The 25,744-nt window shown below is 44.4% G+C and overlaps 1 protein-coding gene and 1 long non-coding RNA gene across 5 annotated transcripts in view; one reads left to right on the top strand and one right to left on the bottom strand.

Annotated features, from left to right (window-relative positions):
- LOC102162878 overlaps positions 1-25,744 on the top strand; it is a 381,084-nt gene that overhangs the window by 352,754 nt on the left and 2,586 nt on the right. The gene's annotated exons all lie outside the window — the stretch shown is intronic.
- TNR (tenascin R) overlaps positions 1-25,744 on the bottom strand; it is a 424,403-nt gene that overhangs the window by 234,032 nt on the left and 164,627 nt on the right. Inside the window, exon 1 of one of the 4 annotated variants that reach the window (XM_021063667.1) lies at positions 8,683-17,089. The exons of the other annotated variants lie outside the window; for them this stretch is intronic. The gene's annotated coding sequence lies outside the window, so the exon portion shown is untranslated. Of the gene's footprint in view, positions 1-8,682; positions 17,090-25,744 lie in introns of those variants that run through there. 4 annotated transcript variants of the gene reach the window in all.

A 25,744-nucleotide genomic window follows, 5' to 3' on the forward strand; every position in this document is an offset into this window, starting at 1 on the left:
ACATACACAGTGGTCTTGCTGCATTGAACAGACCCCAAAAGATGGGTTTCTCGTGGCCTTTCAATCTTTTGATCTATTCCTCAAATACACACTCAGTTTGAGGCTAAAGAAATGGTGAAAAAAAATGAGATGGGGAAAGTGGCAGAGGTAGAAGGAGGATGCTACATTCAAGATACTTGCATTTGCTCACCGTCAATGTCTGCTGAGTGATAAGGTGGATAGAGAGGTGCCCATTTAAGCCACTGATATTTTCCCACCCTCAGGTTCCTTGGAGAGCTCTTGATCCTGCTTTGTGTTTGAGGTAGATAGGATCACAGCATCCAGTGTTATGGCTGCAGGCATAATTCCAACATCTGAGAACATTTTCCTCCCAGATATTTAATTTCCCCTTCCAGCCGTTTTACCACTGGGGCCCTAAACATACTTCACAACTCTATCCACCACATCATCTTAGCCTCTTTTGCAAGTCTTTTAATATCCATTGGAAAATAATACTGTCTTTGATTCTCACGCAAACCCTTAAAACTTCTTCCCTTGTTTCTAATTAGCATTATTTCTGTGGTAATTAAGACAAGAGCAGTTCCTCAGTTCTGCAGCTTTTTCAATTTAGAGAGAAAGAAAAATACAACATTAATGTACAGTGGGTCTAAGAATGACTCTATTAGCTGACTTGACTGTATTTTAAATAATTTCAGCATCTTAGTGTGTGTGTGCACACACATATGCACATATCTATATACACACATATACAAGATTTCACACACATACACAGATATGTTATGCACACATGTACACATACTTGCTTGTGTGCATATACACACATATACACTCAAGAACCCATTTCTGAAAGAAACAAGATTCAAAATGCACTAATGGAGATATTGTCATTCTGTGGGCAGAATAAATGTGTCATCTTAAAGACTGAGCATCCCACAAAATGCCCTCAATGAATGAAGTGCTGATGAAAGATGGCCAGGGAGAGGCTGCCTCCCTTCTCTCGTTGGACGGCTGGAAATGGGCACATTTCCTCTCTGGTCCAACACCCAGGAACTTGGCATTTTCAATACTCTCCAAAGGCCCTCTGCATCTGCTCACCCAGCATTAGCTTTTGCTCTTGCTTAGCAGGGAGGGCAGTTGAAGCTCTGCATTGCCAGACAAAATCTAGTGTAGGCTGAGCCCAAGAACTAACAGGGCTGAATTTCTATTTTAGAAATGGTACTCTGAAATGTATCTACACTCTGGGTGTGTGCATGGATGCACAAACACATGCTCATATGTCCTTCTAGGGGATTAACAAAAAGGTGTTCTGCATCTCAAAAAGTGATACCCTCTCTGTGTTTATGGCTTTTTATTATCAAGGCATATTTTGAGGCTGGTGCTCATCAGAGTTTAGGTAAAAATCTCTGGCAGTTGTATAAGTGTCTGCGTGTGTATGTGTGTGTTTCAGGGAATTGACAGATACTATAGGACTTTATTTGTTTGGAAATTGTAATTATTTCAGGCAATTTCATCGCTATTTCTCCCATAGCTACTTTGTCCTTTTCCAAGCTGAACTGTGCTTGCCAAGAGCTGGAGTTCTGCATTGTTTGATGGCTAAGGCTGTGGGCTTGGCCCATGGGGGCAATGGACCTGCTAAGGACTGGCTCTAACTCCATATGTTTCTGCCCACTACCACCCCCTCCCAACATGTTCATATCTGGGGAGGTTGTGCTGGGAGAAGGATGCTTCGCTTTGCATTGGTTACTTTCTTTCATGTTGTGAAGTGCAAGATTTTCCCATTCCCATGCCTGTCAAATCACAAAGTCATTGGGAGTTGGAATTGATTGGGCCTAAGGGGTCATCTTATTCAGCCTTCTCATTTTATAAATAAAGAATCTGAGGCATGGAGTGAAAGGTTATCCCAAGGTCATACAGAAGCTGAGCATGGCCAGGGCTAGAACACAGGTCTCCTTACTCTGAAGCTAGTGCTCCATCCACCTCATATTAATTTAATTTCTTTAATTAAGCAACTATTATTAAATTCCTAGTATGAATCAAGCATCACACTAGGTGCTGCCAAGTACAAAGGAGCCATCCAGCCAAAGTCATAGCAGATATCAAATGAGACAACATAGGTGGGAAGCTGACACAGTGCCTGGCCCAAAGGAGGTATTTCATGGGTCCCAGCCTCCTTTCCCTTTGTCCCTCCTTTTCCTACCAATACACCTAGAAATGGGAAAATACCAGATATTCGAATAGGTCAAATTCATGCAGGTCTTGGGAGAGGAGCAGATGGGCAACTCTTAGTTCTATGATAAAACCTCTTAGGCCAGGTCCCTGCCTGGAAGAACTCCCCAGGTGTCCTATAAAGGCATCAGTGCCTCATGCTGCCCTCTATCCCAGGGTGCTGGGTGAACACATGGCTCACCCATAGGTCTGACTCAGAAGTACATTAGTGCTGACTCACTGACAACTACAGAGAAGAAAAATCCATCTCCTCAGGTTTGGGCTGGAAATGGAGATATTCACAAGATGCAAAAACCAGCTCTATTGAGGGAAGGATCATTGAAACACACTATGGGCTGGTCTGGGGAAAATATTGTCAAGGCTGTTTTTAGCCTAGAACCCACGTTACTCCGTTCATTTCCTGACGTCACAGCAGGACTCTCACATGCCAGAGATTTAAAAATCTCCTGGCTTTGCTCTTATCCAGAAGACCAGAGACAAATAAATATGAAAAGTCTGAAGTAGCTCAGCCAAAGCATCCCTGATTCCAGCCTTGAATGATAGGGTTCAACTAGAAGGTTCCTGCCCGCCCTAAGGCTGTGTGCCTCTAAGGCCATCACAACCACCAAGCTGCTAGCTTTATATGCATCTATTATGCATTGACTTGAAACTTCTGCACATTCTATTTGAAGCAAGATCTATAGATTCAGATACCTTTCTCCACCCTGGTCACCCACAAGAGAAGAGTGATGTAAAAAGATGTCAAAATACATGTATCTATTTGGAGACTAACCAGGACTGTATCTAGAGTTTCTGGGGCCCCTTTGCAAGTATATTTCTGCTGTTGGCATGTGATGAGATCCAGAGCCACCCTTCAGGTAGGCTCCCTGGCCACAGTGGCCACCATCCTGAGGCTTTATCCTCAGGCTCTCACCCTTTGATTCTTTTCTGCCTTCTTATGGGAGGGCCAATGATCTGCCACACTAAGCTGAATACACCTGGATCAGGGCTAGGTAGCTTTAGTCACAGAAAACCAGCAAAAAATAATTCCCAAGGAAGTGGACACCAGTGGACAAAGCACTGATATAGGCTTTGTGCAGCCTGGTACAGGGCGAAGCTGCATCTCAGCACACACCTTTTCTTTTTTCTAAAGATACCTTGTACCACTTACAGACATAGAGAAGGGACTTGTGGTTGCCAAGGCGGAAGAGGGAGAGAATGGAATGGATAGGGAGTTTGGGCTTAGTAGATGCAAACTATTACATTCAGAATGGATAAACAATGAGGTCCTACTGTATAGCACAGAGAACTCTATCCAATCCCTTGGGATAGAACATGATGGAAGATAGTATGAGAAAAGAAATGTATATAAATATATGACTGGCTCACATGGCTATGCAGCAGAAATTGGCACAACACTGTAAATCAACTATACTTTAATACAAAAATTTTAAAAAAGAAAAAGCTAGGGAGTTCCTGTTGTAGCACAGCAAAAACAAATCCACCTACTACCTATGAGGATGTAGGGTCAATCCTTGGCCCCACTCAGTGGGTTAAGGATCTGGCATTGCGATGAGCTGTGGTTACACATGCAGCTCAGATCTGACGTTCCTGTGGCTGTGGCACAGGCCGGCAGCTATAGCTTTGATTGGACCCCTAGACTAGGAACTTCCATATGCTGTGGGTGTGTCATTAAACAAAAAGAGCAATAAATAAATAAAATAAAATAAAGCTACCGTGTACCTAAACACAAAAACTGGGCCTTTTCTAGCAAGACTTCTGGGCACAAACTGTCCTCACACCAGCCAGCCTCCCTCAGCCAAAAAGTCTGCTGGGGCAGCCTAGGGGTCCCCACAACCAGGATGACTTCAGTTGTCCTCTCGTTGTGTTTACACGTCTCTGTTGGCCTCTAGAGGGAGGCACTGACACTCTTGTTTCTTCACTTTCTGCCTGTGGCAGAAAGACTCCAAAAAGGCCCTCAGTTATCCTTGCCTCACAAAATCACACCCCTGTGCAATCCCCTCACCTTGAACGTGGGCAGAATCTGTGACTTGCTTCTAAATAACAAAATATGGCAAAAGCAATGGGCTGTCACTCCCATGATAATGTTACCATAAGACTAAAATTCTCTCCTTGGCAGACTCCCTCCTTCGCTCTTTTTTGTTGGAGCAGGCAGCCTTGTTGGGAAGGCTCATGAGACAAGGAACTGAGGATGGTCCCTCAGCAATAATCACCAGGAATTGAGGTTAGTTTTCAGCAGGCTGTTATAGACAAATGGAGGCCCCCTATCCAAGGGCCCAGAAGGGGCTGAATTCTGCTAACAAGCATGTGAGATTGGAAGCAGACTGAGCCTTGAGAATAGACTGCAGCCTTGGTTGGCATCGTGATTGCACCTTTAAGATCAGACCTGGAGCTGAAGACCCATCTCAGCATGACCCTCAGAAACCAGGAGATAATAAATATGCATTGTTTTAAGCCACTAAGTTTATAGCAATACTACTCACAGAAATAGAGAACAAAGACAGTCTTCTCTCTTGGAAGCACCCACCAATATCACCCTCCAGTGTTTGAAAGAGAGACTTTTTAGATTCAACAACTGTGAGGAAGACAGTAACAGGGAGCATTTCCTGCAGCCTCCCTTGGATGCAGAGGTCTCCCTCTCCAGCACCTTAGACAGTTCACCATCCAGCCCCAACCTGAACTCTGAACCACTGGGAAGCTCAGTGTCTTACAAGATAATCATTCTATTTATGCATAGCTCTTCCTTTCTTTTTCATAATTATTTTATATTTATGCAACACTAATTCTGTGCTTTTTACTATGCTCTCATCTATATACTTCCCTTAACTTATTCCTTATAATAATTCTATTGTTGATACTATTATTACCTACTTTGTAAATACTGGGAAATGGAAAGCTCAGAGAAGCCAAGCATCTTACCCAGGACCAACAAGCATCAGGCAGACTTTGACCCAAGTCTATCTAACTTGAAGTCCATATTCTGAACCACTACGGTGTACTGTTTGAATCTTGTTGGAAATCTCTTCATTATGCTAAACCAAACAGTTCCTTCTTCGGATATCCATTCATTGATCTCTTGGGAGCTTTACAAGATAGAAATTGAATTTCTCTTCCACAGGAAAAAATTTTTAAATAGCTAAAGATAGTTATCATGTATCCCTTTTTTCTTCTTTGGAGTTTTTGGTTTTTTTAAAGTACGCTCTTTAAAAATGTATTATGAAAAAGGATGAACAGGTGGAGCACAGAGGAAATTTAGGGCAGTGAAACTACTCTATACAATACTATAATGGTGGCTACATGTCATTATATATTTGTCTAAGTCTATAGGATGTATAAAACAATGAACGGAACCCCAATGTAAACTATGGTGATAATGATGTGTCAGTGTTTTTTCAGCATCGTAAGAGAGCTACCAGTCTGGTGAGAAGGGCTATGCATGTGTGAAGCCATGGGGTATATGGGAAATTTCTGTAGCTTCCTCTTAATTTTGTTGTGAACCTCAAACTTCCCTAAAAAATAAAGCCTATTTAAAAAAAAATTTTTTTCTCACTCTCCTCCCACCCCCTCACCCCCATAAAACCCTTCAATGGAGAATGGGGGAAAAATTGCTTAGGGGCAATGGAGTTTTATTTGGAATGATGCAAATATTTTGGAATTAGATAAAGTTGGCAGTAGCTCACCATTGTAATTGTTCTAAATACCACTGACTTTTTGACTTTAAAATGGTTAATTTTATGTTATGTGAATTTCACCTAAATTTTTTAAAATAAATAAAATGTATATTGGATATTTTAACCATAGAAAATGGTATAAAAATTAACATAGGCATCCCCATTGTGGCTCAGTGGGCTACGGCCCCAACTAGTATCCAGGAGGCTGTGGGTTTGATCCCTGGCCTCACTCAGTGGGTTAAGGATCTGGCATTGCTGTGAACTGTGGTGTTGGCTGGCAGCTACAGCTCTGATTCAGCCCCTAGCCTGGGAACTTTCATATGATGCAGGTGTGTCCCCAAAAAGAGAGAAAAAAAAAGATTAAAATAACATAGACCCATACACCCAACATCCAGTTTACACATGGAAGTAAGGCTCCTTCACTTTCCTTATGTACTGCCTTGCCTTCCTTTTCCACTGAGAAGTAAGCACTATTCTGAATGTAGCAATATCCACTGCCATGTATTTCTGCTTCATCTGTATCTATCCCTGAACAATAGATACTATTATCATGAGCATTTTTAAATATAAATAAATGTTCTTATAGTGTAGCTATTCATTTCCAACTTCCTTTTTCCATTCTAATTATGTTTGTGAGATTCATGAAAATATCATATTTTCTTTAGCCATTCTCCTATTGATGGACAGTTAGGTTATTTCTTTTTTTTTTTTTTTTTTTTTTTTGTCTTTTGGTCTTTTGTTGTTGTTGCTATTTCTTGGGCCGCTCCCGCGGCATATGGAGGTTCCCAGGCTAGGGGTTGAATCGGAGCTGTAGCCACCTGCCTACGCCAGAGCCACAGCAACACCAGATCTGAGCCGCGTCTGCAACCTACACCACAGCTCACGGCAACGCCGGATCATTAACCCACTGAGCAAGGGCAGGGACCGAACCCGCAACCTCATGGTTCCTAGTCGGATTCGTTAACCACTGCGCCACGATGGAAACTCCCTAGGTTATTTCTGTTCTTAGCCATCACAAGCAATTCTGCTAGGAAAGTTCTTATCTGTGGCTTTTTGTGCAAAGGAGCAAGAACTTTTCTAGGCTGTATATCTAGGAGTCCCTTTAGTTCCATCCGCTATTGCCAAGTGACTCTCATAACAAGGTTTTGAGATGCCTCACCATTGAGATTCACTCCCTGGAGAAGCTTGGTTCCTTAGGGAACTCTTCTCTAGGACAATGAGATGTTTGCTTCCTTTATCTTGGACAGAATAAATCTACCAGTGGTCTGAAATTGCAGGAAATGTCTCAGAAGCTTTCTGTACTATAATCTGCTATTGATATTTTCGCTATACAGTAATCCCTAGATATTTTTTCCACATGAATTACTCTTAAATCAAGTATCACCCGTTTGTACCTGCACAGCTGATTTTTTTTTAAATCTAAGTACAGGATTTTAATTCTATCCCTATTGAATTTCTCCTTGTTAGTTTTAGTATCCCTGTAGTGTGTAGAGAGAATTTGAGTCCTGTTTCTGCCCTTTCATCCATAAATTCGATAAGCATGATTTCTGCATCTTTATCTAAGTCCTTGGTAAAATAGAGAAGTTGAAGCCAAAGATGAAAAACCTTCAATATACTAGAAGATGTTTCCACAGTGCTGATATGATCCACTGCCTGGACATGGCTGGCCAACTCACTGTGATGCAAGCTAAAGGTATTAACGCAGTCCTCAGTTTCCCATTCGGTCCCCAAGATTACCAAGGAAACTTTGTCCAGAACCTTGCCATCTACAGTATTTGGCTGACTTATGTATCTTGCCATGTGGAAATAGAATTCCACTTAATATACATTGTTCTCAGTGAACCTAAGCTAACTTCTAGTGATTTTTACCTCCCCTCTAAGACTTCATAGACAATTTGAATAGTAGTTAATCTTAGAATTTCTATGATAATTAGTATCACATTCACCAGACTATACAATCTAACACCCTCTTTCTTTTATGAAAATCCAGCTTTTTCTCATCTCTAGTCTTCTGGTTTCATCCCTCAATCATTTCTAAATGGTGGTTTTATGAGCATTTATAAAAGTTTCTTCAAAATCCTGGCATGAAATACGTTAGGTTTGGAAACTTTTAAAGCCTCCAGGTGATCACTTACTTTTTGTTTGTTCAGCTTGAGTTTCAAGATTATTTTTACAATATTGATTCTACTCTCTTTTGCTGAAAGATCTTGCCTCTTCGGTAAAGAAACAAAATACTGGAGTGGTTCTCCTTTTCTCCTCTCATCTTTAACCTTGCACCAAGTTCCTCAAGCAATGAGCCTGTCTTTTTAATTCTGAGCATAGCTACTAAAAGCTGTTGTGTTGTCCCTGGCATTTTTCTGAAGCCTCTGCTCATTCTGAGCTTTAGCCTTCCTGGCAGTATTCTTACAGGCTTGGGATTTGTCTTTGTCCTGGTTCCATGCTTCTTCTTTCTTTTTTTGTACATGACCTTTTAATAGATGTCAATCAAAGAGCTTTCTGGGCAACCTCACTCTCACTTCCAGGTACCACCTCATTCTTTCCCTCTTGCCTCAGAAACAATATTATTGCTTGTTCACTTCTAGAGAGGAAGAAGGGGGCCTATAGACAAACAGGAAGCAGCAAAATCATCACCTTATATAAATCTCCTTCCATACCAGCCCCAGTTGGCTTCTTCTTCTTCTCCCTCCACCCTCATGGAGAAGAAAGATGTCACACAATCAGGAGGAAACCACAGACTCATGGATGCAAGGGACTTTCTAGCCTCCTTGAGATCTTCTGGCCTTACCATTTTTTAGGGTTTTCTAGGACTAAAGGTGTTCACTGGATCCCAGAGGGGGAAACCACAGAAACCATCAAACTGCTGCATTCATTGAACTGCTGCATTCATTGAACTGCTGCATCTTGTCAATTTAGAACGTCGACAAAAATCTGGATTCCAAAATGGAAAGGAGAGGGATGCATTTAGAGAGAGAAAAAGGTTGGAACTGTCTGTTTTTCATTCCCACCCATGTTAAAGCTGAGGGTTTTCTTTATGGCCTGGTATGTAGAACAGCACCATTTAGAGGCCCTCATTCCAGAGACTCTCATCCTAAGTATCTGTTTTCTCTATTTTTCAGTAGCCATGATCCATTGGCAAGAAAATGAGAATAGACCAGCTAGCTGAGCTGCGGGCTACTCCCAGCATACCATAAGCTCTTTTTCCTTCCTGAACCACTCTTCCGACCCTGAAATATGAGAAAAACCATACAATTTCCTGCCATCATCTTCCTGACAGTGGGAGGGCAACAAGAGAGCTAATGACATGATACATGATAAATCTCCTGGATAAAGAAAAGGCTACATTATATTTTGTATGTGCATAATGGTGCCCATATCCAGGAGGTGCTTGCAGTTTGATAGCTGTTCCTTTACTACAAGGCCATATTGTTATTTTTATTTTCTCACTCTCCAGATAATGTTTCCAGTCCATTTTCCCCCAGTCCTGAGGAAGCCTGATTGAGATTTTATACCTTCAGGGGCTTCCATCCTCCCACCCAAGTCCGCCACCTTCACCATTGTTAAAAAATGCCCTATTCAGACACATTTATATGCCCAAGCCCCTCATACAGCCACTGATCCCTAAGTGCTAAACAGATTTGTCCTGGACTTGGAGCCTGAGCCTGTGGAGCGAGGCTTGGATAATTTAAGTGCCTCTTGTTACAGAAGGCAACTGGAATTCAATAGAGATAAATGTAAAATATTGAACTAGGGAGTTGAAGCATCAGCAGGGCAGGATTCTAAATGGAAAGGTTATGGCTGAATGACTAAGCAGAGGAGAATACACAGCACACCCAAGGATTCTTGCAGAAATACACATCCCTGGTGGACCCTGCAGAGAAGAAGAGATAGGATGCTATGCAATAGTATAGCTAAAGGAAGGCCGCTTGGACTCAGCAGAAGCTGCGGCTGGGAAATATGCCTGCTGGTGCACACTGGCTGACCAGGGACAGAGGAATTTGGCTGGCGATGTGAATCTGCCAATTTTTAGCTATTGTTGTGAAAAGTCAATATTGCTTTTTCTCTGCCAGGCCCTAAACACCAGAAGTAAAATGTCTAATGATAACCTGAGGTGTTGGTTGTATCTACTAGAAAAAACAGCCACTCAGGTTGGTTAATTCGATCAAATGTTTGGCCAAGTTCCGTGAAGAGATCGATAGAATCAGTTGTTTTACCAAATGGACAGGCCAAATCTGGGAGCATGTTCCATCCCATTGCCCCATAGAGCATCAGCCAAACAGGGCACTGTGGAGCACAGAGGGCTCTCCTAGGTGTCTGTGAATTTTCCTGGCCAGGAGCCCATGGCATTGGCAATGACCTTCACATGTGCCCAACATTGCTCCTTCTTTCCTTTCTTTTAAGTATGTTTTCTTAGAGCTCACAAAAGGACATGGACTTGCTCTCCTCGACTGATCCCACCAGGAAAAGAAAGACAGAATGGAGAAAACCAGTTAAAAGGCATGGATAAACATAAGCTGGGATTAACCATGTTTTCAAGTTGGTCCAAAAATTTCTTGGGACACAAAAAATCACTTGCACTGTTTTCTGGCCAAGGACCACCAACATTTAACCAGCTAGAAGACCCCAAAGCAAGCATTTCAGTCCTCACCTAATGTCTATTTAAGGAGCCTCTATAGCCTAGCAAAAGCTGTTAAAGACACATTAGTTATTCGCCTTGAAGACAAAAAGGGCTACATGTCACAATTGCTCCCTTTGCCAGGCTCCTCAGAGCCCACTTTGGGAGCCCCCAGTCCCCAATGAAGAGAGTATCCATCAGTGAAATGAGGGCAGCTTTACAAATCTCTATACTATGTGGACATATATACTAAGCTCTTTTGGCCCGACTTCCAAATTCATTGCTCAGTTTTGGCAGGAAACAACATGGAGGCTTCTGCTGGGAAGAGGCTTTGCTGCCTGAATGCATGAGAAAAAGGAGCTGAGTCGTTGGCATTGCTCACAAGAGCACGCACATACCTACTCAACAGGAAAGGGTTGCTTACTTTCTAATCAATTTCTGACATTTTGGCCGGGCCATAGAGCATTTTCTCTTACATCCCTTTGTTGCAACAAAGGGCTTCCCCTAAAGCTCATGTCACCCTCATCCAGGGGTCACAAAACCCTCTGACAGAACTGGACTTGTCGGCTTTCCTCTGTCATTTTAAGAGGCAGGTGAATGCCGACTCCTCTTTCTTTAGACCAGAGTCACAGGAAGCCTTTCCAACTAGAGAATCAGTTGTTAATTGAGACAAAAATTATCAAAAGCACAGTAATTACTATTAAAAATAACTTCAAAAGGGCCTGCAAATAATAAGCCAAATGGCAGGAATCTGACTCGGTCGGCTCTCCAAGGCCCTGACTTCCTCAAGGCACTTGAAATGTACCTGTGTCTTCCTCATCAGAGGAGCTTTGTTCTCTCCTGCCTTCTCTCCCTGTTCATGGTTCACCTTCCCACTGCAGGCAGGGGCAGGCAGCTGGGAGATGGGCCCCTGGGCTCAGATCCAGGCACCACCGGAGTTGCCCCCATTAGCGTTCAGCTGTTAGTCTTTCTTGGGCCCTTCTGTGCTTTATAGGACTAAAGACACATCTTGTTAAGAGCTTTAGAAAATCTCAAAAATCTCGAGAGTAGTGGTTCTTTATTAATTCACTTAATCAGTAATTAATTAACATAATTAATATATTAAACGGTACCTGGAGGCCCAGAATATTTAAAAGGAATTTTGTGGTGGTTCCATATTTTGATGGTGATTCTAGATCCTCCTGGTGACAGCTCCAGAATTTCCATTTAGGAGGGGCTTAAAGGATGCAGTATGGCTTGAAGGAGACAAAGCCATACTTAGGGGACAAACTGGGAGTGGATGTTTATTTGGGGTGGCTTTTTGAGAACAAAGGTGGAATGGAGATGGGAGCCACTCCCAAACTTCCTGTGCTCTAAGCCTTCCCACATTCCTGCTGCTCTGAATCAACTCCAAGTGGCTTTGCCGAAGCCCCCAGCTCTCCCTGTCTCTCCCTTCTGCCCCCTTCCTGCTCTGCTTCCTCTCTTGTCTTCTTTATGTCACACGTTGCCCCTTCGGCTCTACACCTGCACCCTTGCCCCTTCTCTCATCACTAACTGTGTTTCAAAATCTGTACTTCTCTTTATTGCAATCTCATAATGACCAGCCGGAAAGCAGGAATGCCCCAAGGACTGCCATAAATCCAGAATTATGATGTAAAAGCAAGGCTGAAAGCTGAGACCACTTTTCTATTTTGATAGCCATGGTTTGGGAGGTTCAGCCCATAAAGAATTCTGGATCTTAAAAGAATCACACACGTTTTTATGTCTTTTCCCTTTTACAAAGAGGAAGAAATGGGATGAGACTGAGGACCTGGCCAGTTGGTTTCTGAGGGCACAACCTTTCTAAGAACAAGCCTGGACCTATGGCTTCTTTTTGGAACTCTTGACTTTTTAGTCTTACCCACCCCCCCAACTCCTTTTATCCCTCACCCCACCAGAGGTGCCAATGGTGAGTCTGCAGACAAGGTCAGACAAACCAGTGGAGGATGAAAACAATAGCTTGACCTTTATAAATATACAGTATTGGATTTGAAAGGGCTTGAACTTGGACACCTGTCACTGAGGGTAAAGGCATTGAATGATAATGCTGCCCACTGGGAAAACCCCATGTAAGGAAGTTATTTCTCATTGACATCTGACACTGAAACGTTTCTTCCAGGAGCCATTGAGTGGGGGTTTAAGGGAGTAAAAACTCTCACACACTGTTGGCATGTTTCTGGCACACAATTTGGCAGCATGTGTCAAAACACACATTCTATTGGACCCAGCATTTTCTTCTAGGACTTTATCTTCATACAGCAATTAAGGAAGCACACAAGGTTTATTTATAAAGCACTGGTAGAAATACTGAAAAATAAAAGCAATGTAAGTGTCTAGAGTCCGATGGAATAGAGTGGATCATAAAATGGAATACTATGAAACAACTAAAAATGTGTTCTATTTATTGACATGAAAAATGCATGAGACATTGTTGAGCAGGGTTGGCGGCGCAGGAAGCATGTGAAGGTAAACTTGACCCTGGCCCTCAAAAACCTTATGTTTTAATGGGGATAGATGATAAGTAGAATCTTGACTAGACTTTGAATGTAAAATAAAATAAAATGAGACCGGGGTTGGTTGTTTTGTTTCCACAAGAATCCTTGTTGTTTTATACAAAGTTCAACATTTCTCAGCCTCGAGCAGAGCAGGAGGGAAATAAAGAAGACTACATTAGGTTGGGAACATCTCCCTGAATAATTGAGAGTTCATTATGGACTCCGAGTACATCAAAATCCAATTAATTCATTAGCTCCAAACTTGCATTTTCCATCCTTCCCCTTCAGGTGCCAGCCTTTTATTTACCCTATGATATAGTTTATTAGCTGCCCCAACATGGGGGTGAGGAGAGGAAATAAAACGGAGATAAAATCCAAATGAATTAATTTTGGTATTGTTAACAACAGATAGACTGGAGTGGGTGGTGAAGGCAGGCAGCACTAACACCACCACTGGGCGACTTGGGTGAGAGGAAGCATGTCTGGCACACAGTAGGGCCTCTGTGATGGGTGCCACCTAAATCCCAAGTGAGGAACTCTGCCTTCAGGTCTCAGCACCATAAGGCCCCAAACCCCATGCTCCACTTTGCGTATTTCTCGGGATTTCCAATAAGAGAGACAGTTCAGCTAGAAGGGGCTCTTCCTCTCCTGGCCCCTACTCTCAACCTCTCTTCAGAAAAGTGACTCCTCCTGTCCTTCCTGTCCCTGTGGGATCTCTGAGTGACATTAAGGCTCCACGTAAATGGCCTGATGCAAGGCCAGACAGCATTTGAATGAAGCATATTCATGGTCCAATTCCCCAGATTCAACCAACATGGCACCTACTGTCATGCCATTCCTCCACGATCCTTCTCCCACTTGAATATCATAAATCTAATTTTTTTTTCCTTTATCCACAAGAAGAAAACAACTCTGATATGTGTGGTCTCTAAAACAGTTATTTTTCAAAGTATTCTTTAGGGAATAAAAATACAGAAGGAGACATCTTGCATCATCGCATGAAATCATGTTTGCCGCCACTGCCCCTGTTTGAAAAGTGGTACATCTTGTCTGCCCTCAGCACCAATGGTCTTATTTTCTTTCCCACACAATCATTACACAAGTTTTTATCTTCTGTCCTGTTTCTCTCAGCCAACGCTGCATTCTTTTAAGATGGTACAAGTTCTTTAAGATAGCTACATATATCCTACTACTCTTCCTGTTTAGGCTACAGCATGAAAAATGTTAAACCTCTAATCTCCCAGGGATTGTGTGTGCCTAATTACGTTTAATTATGTTTAGAACAAGATTTAAGCTTAAATTCTTTAAGAGGAGAGATGAGCCTGGACTGTGTGTCCTGAGATGGGAAGCAGGTCCTCAGGTGAGACATTTCCATTGGATGATCCACCAAGTAAGTAACTGAGTGATGATGGCTTTTCTGGGTGATGTGTTTGTGGGAGGACAGCCAAGGTCCCGTCACGGGTGAGACGTTGCAACAAGGAGGCTGCAATGGGCTATAGCCCCACCCAGGAGCTCTCCCAGTGGTTCCCTTACAGAAAGACAGTGCCATCCCTCAGAGCTATCAGGTCCGGTGCTACTGAGAAAGCCCCTCAGAGCCATGGCAAGGAGAAACAATGGTCAAGGCATCCTTAGGTCTAAAATAGCCATGTGAAAACATCTTTGTGGGATGTTGGATCCTATCAAGGACTCTTCCATCGAAGGGGTGGGAAGTGTGGTCTAGTGAGGGAGATGGGGTTCCTTCACTTCCTTCTAGTGGGAAGCAGGGAGCCGGGACCTAGACCCAACCCCTGTGTGTCTTGGACAAGCCCCTCATTTGCCCCCTGCTATAAACAGCAGTGGAATGAGCAGATTTCGAAGGCCTTTCCCAGCTCATCATTCTAAGACTATGATACTTTCATCTAATTGGAATGGGATGGCTGGCCTTGTTGGGTTTCTTTCAGTCCCATACTTCTTACCTTCTTATGGTTTAACTAAAAGTAATAATAACTTAAATGAAATGTGGGTATTTCGCCCCTATGCCCCTAAACCAGGAGTGATAACAAGTTCATGAGCATTTTTGCAATCACCTAAGCCTGCCCCAAACTTTCAAGTTCCTGATGTGAACTCTCAAAGGTGATCGAAGAGCCTTCACCTGACCTGTTCTTTCAAGGCCAAGGCCCTGTGGCCCTAGAGAAATTTCCCATCAAAGGCCAGCATCAGAGAGGCCCCTTCTCAAGGACATGATACATGTTCCATTACACATCCTGTTGCCCTCAGTTAGTAAATATTTATTTAGCCGTCTGAAGTATGATGATGAATCACTGTTGCTCTCTCTTTATACAAACAAGCCTGACCCCGGGGTTTTCTTTTCCTTGTTAATAGCTAGTTTCTACCTATTTCATATAATTGTTTAAAGAGCTTTGGGTCCACGGAACGAGCTTGGTGGACACTGCTCAGCAATCAATTCATCCTTTTAATAGTTCCAGCCTTTCCCACAGAGATGATGCCTTCGTCTTACAGAAGGTGCTCAGGTTTGAAATGGTCTCTGACTTTCCCCATCCATCAGCCTTGTTTATTACGCCTTTTATCTCTGCTAGTCATGAACACGCGCCTTGCTTTCCCATTGGCCCTTTGGCTTTAATTTTCACCATCTGAGTGTCTGGAGCCAGCTATCTGGTATATCCAGTCCTCTGTCTCCTGCTGGGTCCTGGATCAATTGCTGGAGCCCCTTGTAAGTTACCGCATTTCCAATCGGTTTCTGCAGCGGAGCATAGTACAGAGAAGAACAGTGTGCAGGGACTGGAGTTCACTACAGCAATGCTCTTCCTGGGGACCTGAGACTCTTGAAGGAAGCAAAAAAGGCTTCTCTGTAATGACATGGAGAGAGAGCAATTCCACTTTCCTCAGTGCTGGGCCTCACGTAGAAGAAAGAGCTTGCCTTCATTTTGATGCCGGGACTAAGTAAAAGTTCCTTTTAAAGATTCCCTTTCTTGCCCTGGCTGTTCACTTATTCACTTACTTTTTTTTTTTTTTTTAAGTAAAAAGCTCCCCCTCCTCCATCTCAGTATTTTTCCTCTGATTCCTGGCCAGAGACTACCAAGGAAGGGCCCTTAGCTGGCCAGGAAGGAGAGAAAGCACAGCACTTAGAAGGGGGTTAGAAGTCAGAGCCAGACACTTAAGTTCATCTTCTCAGGAGATGGTGAAACATCACCCAAAAGGCTCAGGAGAAAATTTCAGCTTGATTTGACTTGCAGCAGATATCTCATTTTCCCCTTATTTAATTCTAGGCAAACTATTAAACATGAGAGATGAAGGGGTCTGCAGGCAGGTCTGCCAGAACACCCTCCAACGAGCCTGGCTTCTCTCCACCCTCCAGCCCACCCAGCTGATGGCTGTCCCATGTATGCACATGCTCACAACATCCCTCGTTCTGTCTAGGAAAGGGCCAGATCCAAGCCAGTTTTCACTAGGGTCCACCATCGTGCCACACTGATGCCTGGCAAATTTTGTGTGAGTGGATCCCTGCATTCAAGTAGCTTACAATATAATTGCACCGACAAGACAGAGACAGATGAAACAAAGAAAACCAGTATAAAGCCATATATCACTCAGTGATGAAATTTGTGGTTTTTGCAGTTCTGTTTTGACCAGTACTCACAGACTTGTCATCGATCGATAAAATAACTTGCCGGTGATATCAATATGTCATCAAAATTAATAGCACACCATGACAGAGCTCCATTTATTTACTCATTCAACAAGTACTTATTATGTCCTTACTCTAATCATGTTTTGCATTTGTAAAGGACTTTACAGTTTGCAAAGCACTTTCATAAATGCCTACTCATTTGATTCTTTCTAGGCAGGCAGATTTATAGGAAATGGACAATGAAGCTCCAGAAGGGTAAGTGGTCTTCTCAAGATCACTGGGTTATTATGTCTGGGATCCGTGATTGTAGCTTCCTCCATCATCCACATGCTCTCCATGAGCACACCTTTTATTGTTTTTTATTTTATTATTTTTTCTTTTTGAGGCCACACCTGAGACCTATGGAAGATCCTGGGCTAGGAGTCAAATGGGAACTACAGTTACAGCCTATGCCACAGCCACAGCAAAGCCAGATCCCAGCCGTATCTGCAACCTATGTCACAGCTTGTGGCAGTGCCAGATCCCCAACCCACTGAGGGAGGCCAGAGATCAAACTCACATCTTCACAGACACTATGTTGGGTTCTTAACCTGCTAATCCACAAAGGGAACTCCTAGCAACACCCTTTAGATAGCCATAGACAATGAGTGAGTGTGAGTCAGTATGGTTAGGCAGTGGCAAGGGGGCAGTTCTGATCTTAGGCATCCTAGCCACCTCTGCCTCACACAGTGATGGATCAAAAGGCTCTTCTGCAAGGACTAAAAATAGGAATCTTAGGAATTCCCTTTCTAGGTTTCATATAGATCTGCACACACACTCTACTGGTCCTTAAACTCAGCTTCTTTTACCTCTGACCCTTTTGACCCTTTGGCGAAGACCAAACTGCTGATTTGTGATTTTTGTGAAAGTCTCGAGAGGCCGGGGATGAACTTTCCAAACTCCCTTCAATTTCAGACTGAGGGCCATGGTTGTTTGCACAACTTTCCTCATCCTCCTCACCCCTTAACCTCTGATGGAGGGCAGTCAGGTGGGAGGAGAAAGAGGAGAGGGTTGGGCTTTGTATGAGACTGTACTGTTTTGGGGAGGGAGTGCATGTGGGGGGGGTACACATGCTAAAGTGAATGAATTTTATGATTTTAGTCTATATTGCAGTTGACAGCACTAAATGGACCAAGTTATGAAGACATTCTTTTCCTTCCTTCCTTCCTTCCTTTCCTTCTTTCCTTCTCTCTTTCTTTCTTATGACGAGAGCATATAGAAGTTCCCGGGCCTGGGGATTGGATCTGAGCTGCAGCTGTAGCAATGTCAGATCCCTTTAACCCACTGCACTTGGCGGCCACCTGAGCTTCTGCAGTCAGATTCTTAATCCACTGCACCACAGCAGGAACTCTAACAAAGACATTCTGAAATATCCTGCTCCCCACCTCTAAAATCAGGGAGTCTAATGTCAATATCACTTTAGTTGAATGTCTTCAGAGGCCAAATTGCAAAGGAAGCATCAAGCAGAATGATGGACCATCACATCCAACCCTGGCACAACAGTGGCCATCCAAGAGACACAGCCGCTCATAACACTGCTGAAACATCCCTGCCTTCCACTGAAGAATTCCGACTGAAAACAAAAAAGCAAACAAACATCCTAAGATGAACTGTGAACTGGGTAGGAAATCTTACTGTGACTACAGTCCTGATATAGAAAGTGCCCTGTTGTTCCCGTCGTGGCATAGTGGGAATGAATCCGACTGGGAACCATGAGGTTGCAGATTCGATCCCTGGCCTCGCTCAGTGGGTTAAGGATCCAGTGTTGCTATGAGCTGTGGTGTAGGTTGCAGATGTTGCTTGGATCTGGCGTGGCTGTGGCTGTGGTGTAGGCCAACAGCAACAGCTCCAATTAGACTCCTAGCTTGGGAATCTCCATATGCCACAGGTGCAGCCCTAAAAAAAAAAAAGTGCCCTCACCTTTAGCCGTGTGTGCCATGACGACAATGTCCCCACCATGAGTGGACAAAGGCAAGTCCAGTGGCTGCTGCTGCCCATAGAACTGATGCTGACAGTCTCACACCAGGACAGTAAAAAGGACCTCAGCCTGAACCTGCAGCCACCATCACTTCATTTGTTCATTCAGTTAGTCAGTCAGTCAACAAACATTTATTGAGTGCCTTGAGCTAAGTATTGAGAATGAATATAAAGAATTTCATATTTGGATCAGGAAATATCTAAGTTCTTCAGTAATGGAGACTTCCTTCCTATATTTACTGTCACAAAATCAAATATGAAACTAGAAGAGGTTTGGGTACTTTAGAGACTGGGTCCAAAGAAAAGAAATGGGTAGCTAACATGCCTCTGGATCTTCTCTTGGTCCTAGGGGTGTACAGGAGATGGGTGAACACCTTCGATATCAGTCATATCAATCAACTGGTCAATCAAAATGAGCACTGTCATACATTTGTGGTGTTTGTGTTTATTCCAAGTATAAAACTGCATGCTCATTACAGGAAATTTAGAAAACAGAAAATTGGGGGAGAATATAATATGTATAAATTTTATATGATAAACATAATATATGTATGTCTAATATGTGAATATGCATATGTGTGTGTATGTATGGATATATACATATATATCTCTCCCAGCATCTGAATTTTACTTTTTTTTAATTATTTGGTATATTCTCTTCTAGTATGTCTCACTCCGTCTTTCTCCAGAACTTAGTCATTTTTAAAAACTCATCCATCTATAGATGCCATATGATCACTGTCCAGATCTTTTTACCACACCTGTATTTCCTCACCATGATTTAGAATTTCCCAAGGTACCACCTTAAGAGCAGGAGACTTAATTTTAATGCTGAAATAGCTTAAGTTAAAAATGTTGGCTGTTAAGATACCAAGTGGTTCATCCTGGAGCCAAATGCATTTATGCATCATTTTATTTGCCTTTGCTGGGAATTTTCAATGGCCCAGACTGATCCTTTGATTGACATGCCTAAGCCAGGATTGACCATGGAGGTATTTCACACACCCCGTGCTTGTGTACAAGTGTGTACATGCACCCTCTGGCCACATTCCATCTCCTCCCTCTACGACACTGATTGAGGAGGACATGAGTTTGTGTTGTCTGGGATCCGCTGTCTCTTTTGTAGCAGTGAAAGGTTCTGGCCTTGCTAGAATTGTGAGCCCACTCTGTCATCACCAGCCTCACTGCCTTCTAGAAAGCAAGCGAGTTAGGTCTGGAGTTGCCACTGGAGCAGTAACAGGGGAGAGCTGGGTCATAAAGATCCCTCCTGTTAGTTGCTGGAGGGAGAAGGCTCTGCTCCTCTAAGCAAAGTAAGATGGAAAGAATTAACTGGAGAGTGGCTTGTCACACCCACCCAGCCTGACAGCCCGACAGGTGAGTTAGCAAATGCTACATTGTAAGGAATTGCAAGCTATTTTCTGCAAAGTGGGCAAAGACTCTGGGATTAACGACTGTACAACATGATAGATGTTGCTAAAGAAGGCCATAAATTACCAGCCATAAACCTGGCAAAGCTTATCTGATTGTATGATGCAGTCTGGGGTGCTGGCGGATTCCCAGCACAGGCTGGGGGTGGTGGGCTGGGGGCAGGCGTTGATGCGGGCGGGAGCTGGCAATGCATACCACTGGCTGGAGGATACAGATGGTGAGCTTGGCAGTTGTCCAGCATTGGAGGTTGTGGAGGCAGTAGTTCTGCTGGACCGGCTCTGCCTTCTCTGAACTGCAGTTCTTGTTCAGAGATGCTGGAAAAGCCCAGACAAGCTTGCACAGGATCAGTAGAAGACCTCAGCCTTCTTCCCATCCCCTAGGTGTGGAATTGGTGGCTAAGGAGGTAGGGGCTTTCCCTGGATGTGACTCATGGGATCGGGTCGCAGCTGTGTTTCATCTTAGCACTCGAAGAGGAAGATGAGGTTGGTGGGGAGAGGATTAGAGAGAGAACCTCAAATGATTTCTGCTTTAGACTCCCTCTGGCAGGGCTCCCAAACCTAGTCAAGTATATCTAAAACTGTGATCATGACAAAGACATTCAAGCTTTGACCGTGGCCTCAGATGCTTGTCAATTTGCAGTCAGACCCCAATCCTGTTCTTACACTCCTGACTCGAGCCCTATAGTCTCCTCATCCTCTTTTCTTATCTCCCATTGTGATTGTGGAGAAAGGGAGAAGGCAATCAAAGTCAAGGAGAAAAAAGAGGGAAAAGAGAGGGGAAGAAAAAGAGGATAAAATGGAAGAGATAGTCCCAGTAGGGAAGCAGACAAAGCTACCAAAAAAAAAAGATCACACCCTTCTCTGCTAAGGTCTTCTCCCCTACCCCCGCCACCAATTACTGCATCAAACACAAAGTTGATTAACTACCAGTGGGAGATATGCAGCGATAAAATATGGAGCTACTGTCTGCCTTCTTTCCTCCCGGTGTGACCTGTTACACACACATGAACCTTGATACACATGCTCTTCAAAAAGTGTCTGCTTACCAATTAATAAAGAACAGTCTCAACAGAGAGCGGGGCCCCTCCTTTCCTGCCTTTCCAGGTGCAACACTGACCCTTGTGAGGGAGGGCTACAAAGCAGTGAAGGCACAGCTGCCCCCTGGCTTGTGGGTCTAGGGCGGTGGAAGGCGGGTTCAAGGGCAATAAAGCACAGAGCTTAGCTCTGGACGAAGCCAAAGGGTCCGAGCCAGTGCTATCCATCAACCTAAGTATTTACTGAGACTCTATTATATGCCAGCCACTAGGGATTTGGTGGTGGACAAAACAGACATCTAACCAAGCACTTGAGAGAAGCAAGTGTTTCCAGCTCTCTGCCTCACAAATACACAGTAGGACTGCACTTTCTGGCCCCTTTATGTTTGGTATGGCCGTGTGACTTTGAGTGGAGATGAATGAGTCACTTCTAGAAAAGAGTTTTCCTTCATTGCCAATATAAGATGCTTCCATACAATGTCTAACGTTCCATGTTCAGTGGTGGCTGCTGTATCAGTCTGGGTCACTGACTGCAGTGGACATGCAGCAGAAACAAGAAATGAACTTTGCTTGTTTCAAGTCACTGAGATCTGGGGGGCCTTTGTTGCTTTAGCATAACCTATCCTGGCTGATATAGGCCTCTGAGCAACCAACACATTGATGCAGAGCCTCCTCTGCACATAAGGTGCTGGTTAGTTCCTTCAGGTGTGTAACTTAGCTCCCAGACAGGTGGTGAGCAGGCTGAGGATAGAGATCATGACCCTTGAGTGTTTGTATCCAACCATAGCACCTGACACGTTGTAGATTCCACAGCAGAAGCCAACTATCACTGTTGGCACATGGTGGATTTTCAATCAATGTGTTGGTCACTGAGAGGAGTATATAAATCAGGACAGGTTAGGTTATGGGGCAGAGGTAAAGGATGAACAAAACTCAAAGCATGAGCGAGCATGCCCATGCCACAGGGTGGCTGGTGAGGGAAGGTTATGAACCTGAGTTGAGCCTTGAAAAATAAATTCATCGAGGTGAGCAGAAGCACATGGAGCACTCTGGGTGGGAGAGGACCCTCGCCACAATGTACCGGCGGACAAAGCCATGCTTGGGCGCCATTGGTATAAAAGATGCCCCCATACAGGTGTTCCCATTGTGGCGCAGTGGAAATGAATCTGACCAGTATCCATGAAAATGCGCGTTCGATCTCTGGCCTCGCTCAGTGGGTTAAGGATCCAGTGCTGCCCGGCAAGCTGTGGTATAGGTCACAGATGAGGCTTGGATCCTGCATTGCTGTGGCTGTGCCATAGGCTGGCAGCTCTGATTTGACCCTTAGCCTGGGAATCTCCATATACTCTTTTAAGGGTGAGGCCTTAAAAGAGAAGAGAAAAAAAAAAAAAAAAAAAAAAAAAAAAGATGCCCCAACAGCCTGGAGAAGGCTTAGCAGGAGAGTTAGCGCTGCTAGTCTGAACCAGCTGGGAGACTGCAGCTGCTGGTGGAGAAGCTCCTGGTGGCCGTGGGCGGGGAGGAAGGAGGGAGCAGGGCGGGTGACCCTCGCCTGCACTGTGCAGGCTGCTATTGGAAACATCCTCATTTGGGGACCTATGTCTCCAGCCATCAGCCGTTTTTTTTTCCCGTCATTCCCTGCCGAAGGTAATAACCTGTCACCAGAGCAAATAAAGTCTGATTTACATGAAATTTAATGCTAAGCATTTTCCTTTATTCCCCAGCACTGCGGTGGCAGAATGGTAGCGCTGGCACAGCCTGGCCTGCTGCGTGCAGCAGCGAGATTTCACTGGATAGAAGTTTAAAAAGAAATTACTTTTCTGTGACAGGGTCTATCGCTCTGGGCAGGGGATCCCAGTCAGCTTGGCAACATCCTACCTGTTATTCCTGGAAAAGTTGCAGAGTCAGAGCTTGAAGAAGAAGAGGGTTGGGGAGGAGGGGAAGGAGTGTGGTTAGAAATGCACGGGGCTTTCCCAAGCTCTGAGTCCTGATCCTCAGCCTCGCAGGGACAGTGAGTGGAGTCCCATAAACAGCGCTGACATCACCGTGACACACTTCATCACCGTTGTCATCACATCACCCATAGTCAGAAACACTTCCTGAGCAGCAGGCATGACCATGCTGGACACAGAGCTACAAAGACACGGCCACTGCCCCATGGGATTTATACTCAGTGAAGTCACATCCTTATGGAAAAGCACCATTTTTCTCTACCTCCGTCACTACCCCCATCTCATCACCCCAAGCTTGTAAATACTCCATGAGCTTTCCTGCCCTTTGCCACTGACAATCTTTCTGCTTAGACTGTCTGCATAAATCCTATTTTTTCAAGACTCTGCTTGAATGCCACCTTTTCCATGAAGCCTTCTCAGGCCTCCACACCAAGACGTCTCTCCTTCCTCTGTACTCCCAGTTCACACTAATTCCCTTTGTTTAGTGCTCATCACCTCTCCGCTCTGGAGGCCATAATCCAGGTGGACGTTCTCCATCGCGGGGCTCTACACAATCCTTAAGGACTAGTCACACAAGATCTTGGTAATTAGGGGCGTTCCCTTCGTGGCTCAGCGGTTAACAAACCCAACCAGGATCTATGAGGATGCAGGTTCGATCCTTGGCCTTGCTCAGTGGGTTAAGGATCTGAGTGTGACCTGTGTGAAGGTCACAGATGCCGCTTGGATTTGGCATTGCTGTGGCTGTGGCGTAGGACAGTGGCTACAGCTCCAATTTGACTCCTAGCCTGGGAGTCTCCATATGCCACTGGTGCAGCCCTAAAAAGAAAAAAAAAAAAAGAGAGAGATCTTGGTAATCAGTCAAGGAAAGACCATCCATTCTTTCTCAAGCATGCCTCCTAGGAGTCTCAATTCATCCCCACCCCCCAAACTTGGAATGAGAGGGGACTTGTGTTATTCTAATCTGAGCAGGAGGGGAGTTTCTATAGAGAGGAAGGGGAGAGAATGTACAAGAGGGAGGCTGGGGAGTTTGGACTTGACTCTGGCTGGAGGCAAGAGGGACCCAGGGAAGAATTTGAGGCAGCTGCCTTCAAGGAGTTTAATAAGGTCCCTTACAGTTTTTCTGGGGGTTTCTACTTGGTTGCTGCTTTCCTCTGAACTTAGGGTTCCTATTTTAGGACTTCACCAAGCCTGGGAGTGAAGTCACTTCTTTTTTCTTGACCAGGTGGCCTGAAGAGCCTCTGGTCTCTCTTATCCCAAGGAGGTTCTATTTCAGGGAACCATCTAACTCTCAGGGGACACGTAATTATTCTCTCCATCATTTGTCCCAGGCTATACTAGAAGCTATATGACCTTCCTTTGGCTTCCATTAGGCATCTGACACCACCCCGCACAACCCTCGGTCACTACGGATGTGTGGGGAGCAGAAATGGCTCAGATGGTTGGGACAAGAGGTTGGGACTGAAGGTCTGGGAACAAGGCTGGCAGCCATCACACTGGCTGTGCTCCTTCCAGAACACAGTGCTGTCATTTCCGTGAAGAGTCCGTGGCACAGCACCGTTCCATATATTAGCTTTCCCTGCATATACTTTGACTATCAGCCACAGCAGAGCAGCACCAGGAGGGAAATCCACCACCCCAAACACAGTATTCCAAAGCCTATTGGAAATGAGGTCCACATTTTTCTGCAGAGGGAGATTATCCACGCCATTGCTCATGCAGATAACTAAGAGTGGGTTGTCAATATTCCACAAATTAACTGTGTGACCTTGAGCAAGTTGCTTCACCTCCCTGAGCCTTGGCTTCCTCCTCTAATATAAGGAGAAATTGCCTTGAAAAGTTGTAAAAGTGAGCAGAGAATGCAGACCTATCTCAGAGCTGACATGTGCTGGATGCTCAGTATATGTGAGCTCTGATGGTGAGGACTCCATGGGGACAGGGTAGTGGGTGCCTGGCTGGGCAAGTCTGGCCCCATAGGACAGTTGAATGGGGCTCACTTGTCAAGTACAGAAATGGGGATGGGAGCGGAGCAGGCAAGCCTGCCAGAGGCACCTGGAGTAGGTTCAGGTGAAAGCTGAGACAGAGACGGAGGGGCCAGGGCCATTTAACTAAACAGATAACTAGAGAATAGCAAGATGAAGGGCCATTGGAGAAGGTAAACAGGATTGATAAGAGATTAAAAAGGAGGGGGAGCCTTCGGCTTGTCGAGGGAATATAAATAGATCAGAATATCAACAGGATAGATACTATGGATGGAAAGAGGCCATAAAACAGAATAGACAGAAAATATAAACAGCCCAATGGATAGAATATGAAAATCATATGGGCAGGTTACTAGACAGATGCCACTGAACAGCAGGGAGAAGAGAGATGAACACATCGCTGTGGGGGCCAAGGATGAATGAGAAGAATGGGGGTGAGAAGAGAGCCCCCCACCCCTACCCAAAGCCCTGCTAGGTTTGCAGCCTCTGGCTCTGGGCTCTAGGCTCTGGCCCCTAAGGGTTTCAGTGATAGGGCTTAATGAGGAGTTCCCTGGAGCTGAAGAAGAATTAAAACAAATGAAAATCCTGTAGGGATTTTTGTCACCTTTTCTGCACTTGTCATTGAGAGGAATTTAAATGAGAGCCAGCCTGGCAATTAGTGTGTCATCCTGTGGTTGGCTGCAGGAGGA

The sequence above is a fragment of the Sus scrofa genome, chromosome 9, assembly GCF_000003025.6.
Source record: "Sus scrofa isolate TJ Tabasco breed Duroc chromosome 9, Sscrofa11.1, whole genome shotgun sequence".
NCBI lineage: Eukaryota > Metazoa > Chordata > Mammalia > Artiodactyla > Suidae > Sus > Sus scrofa.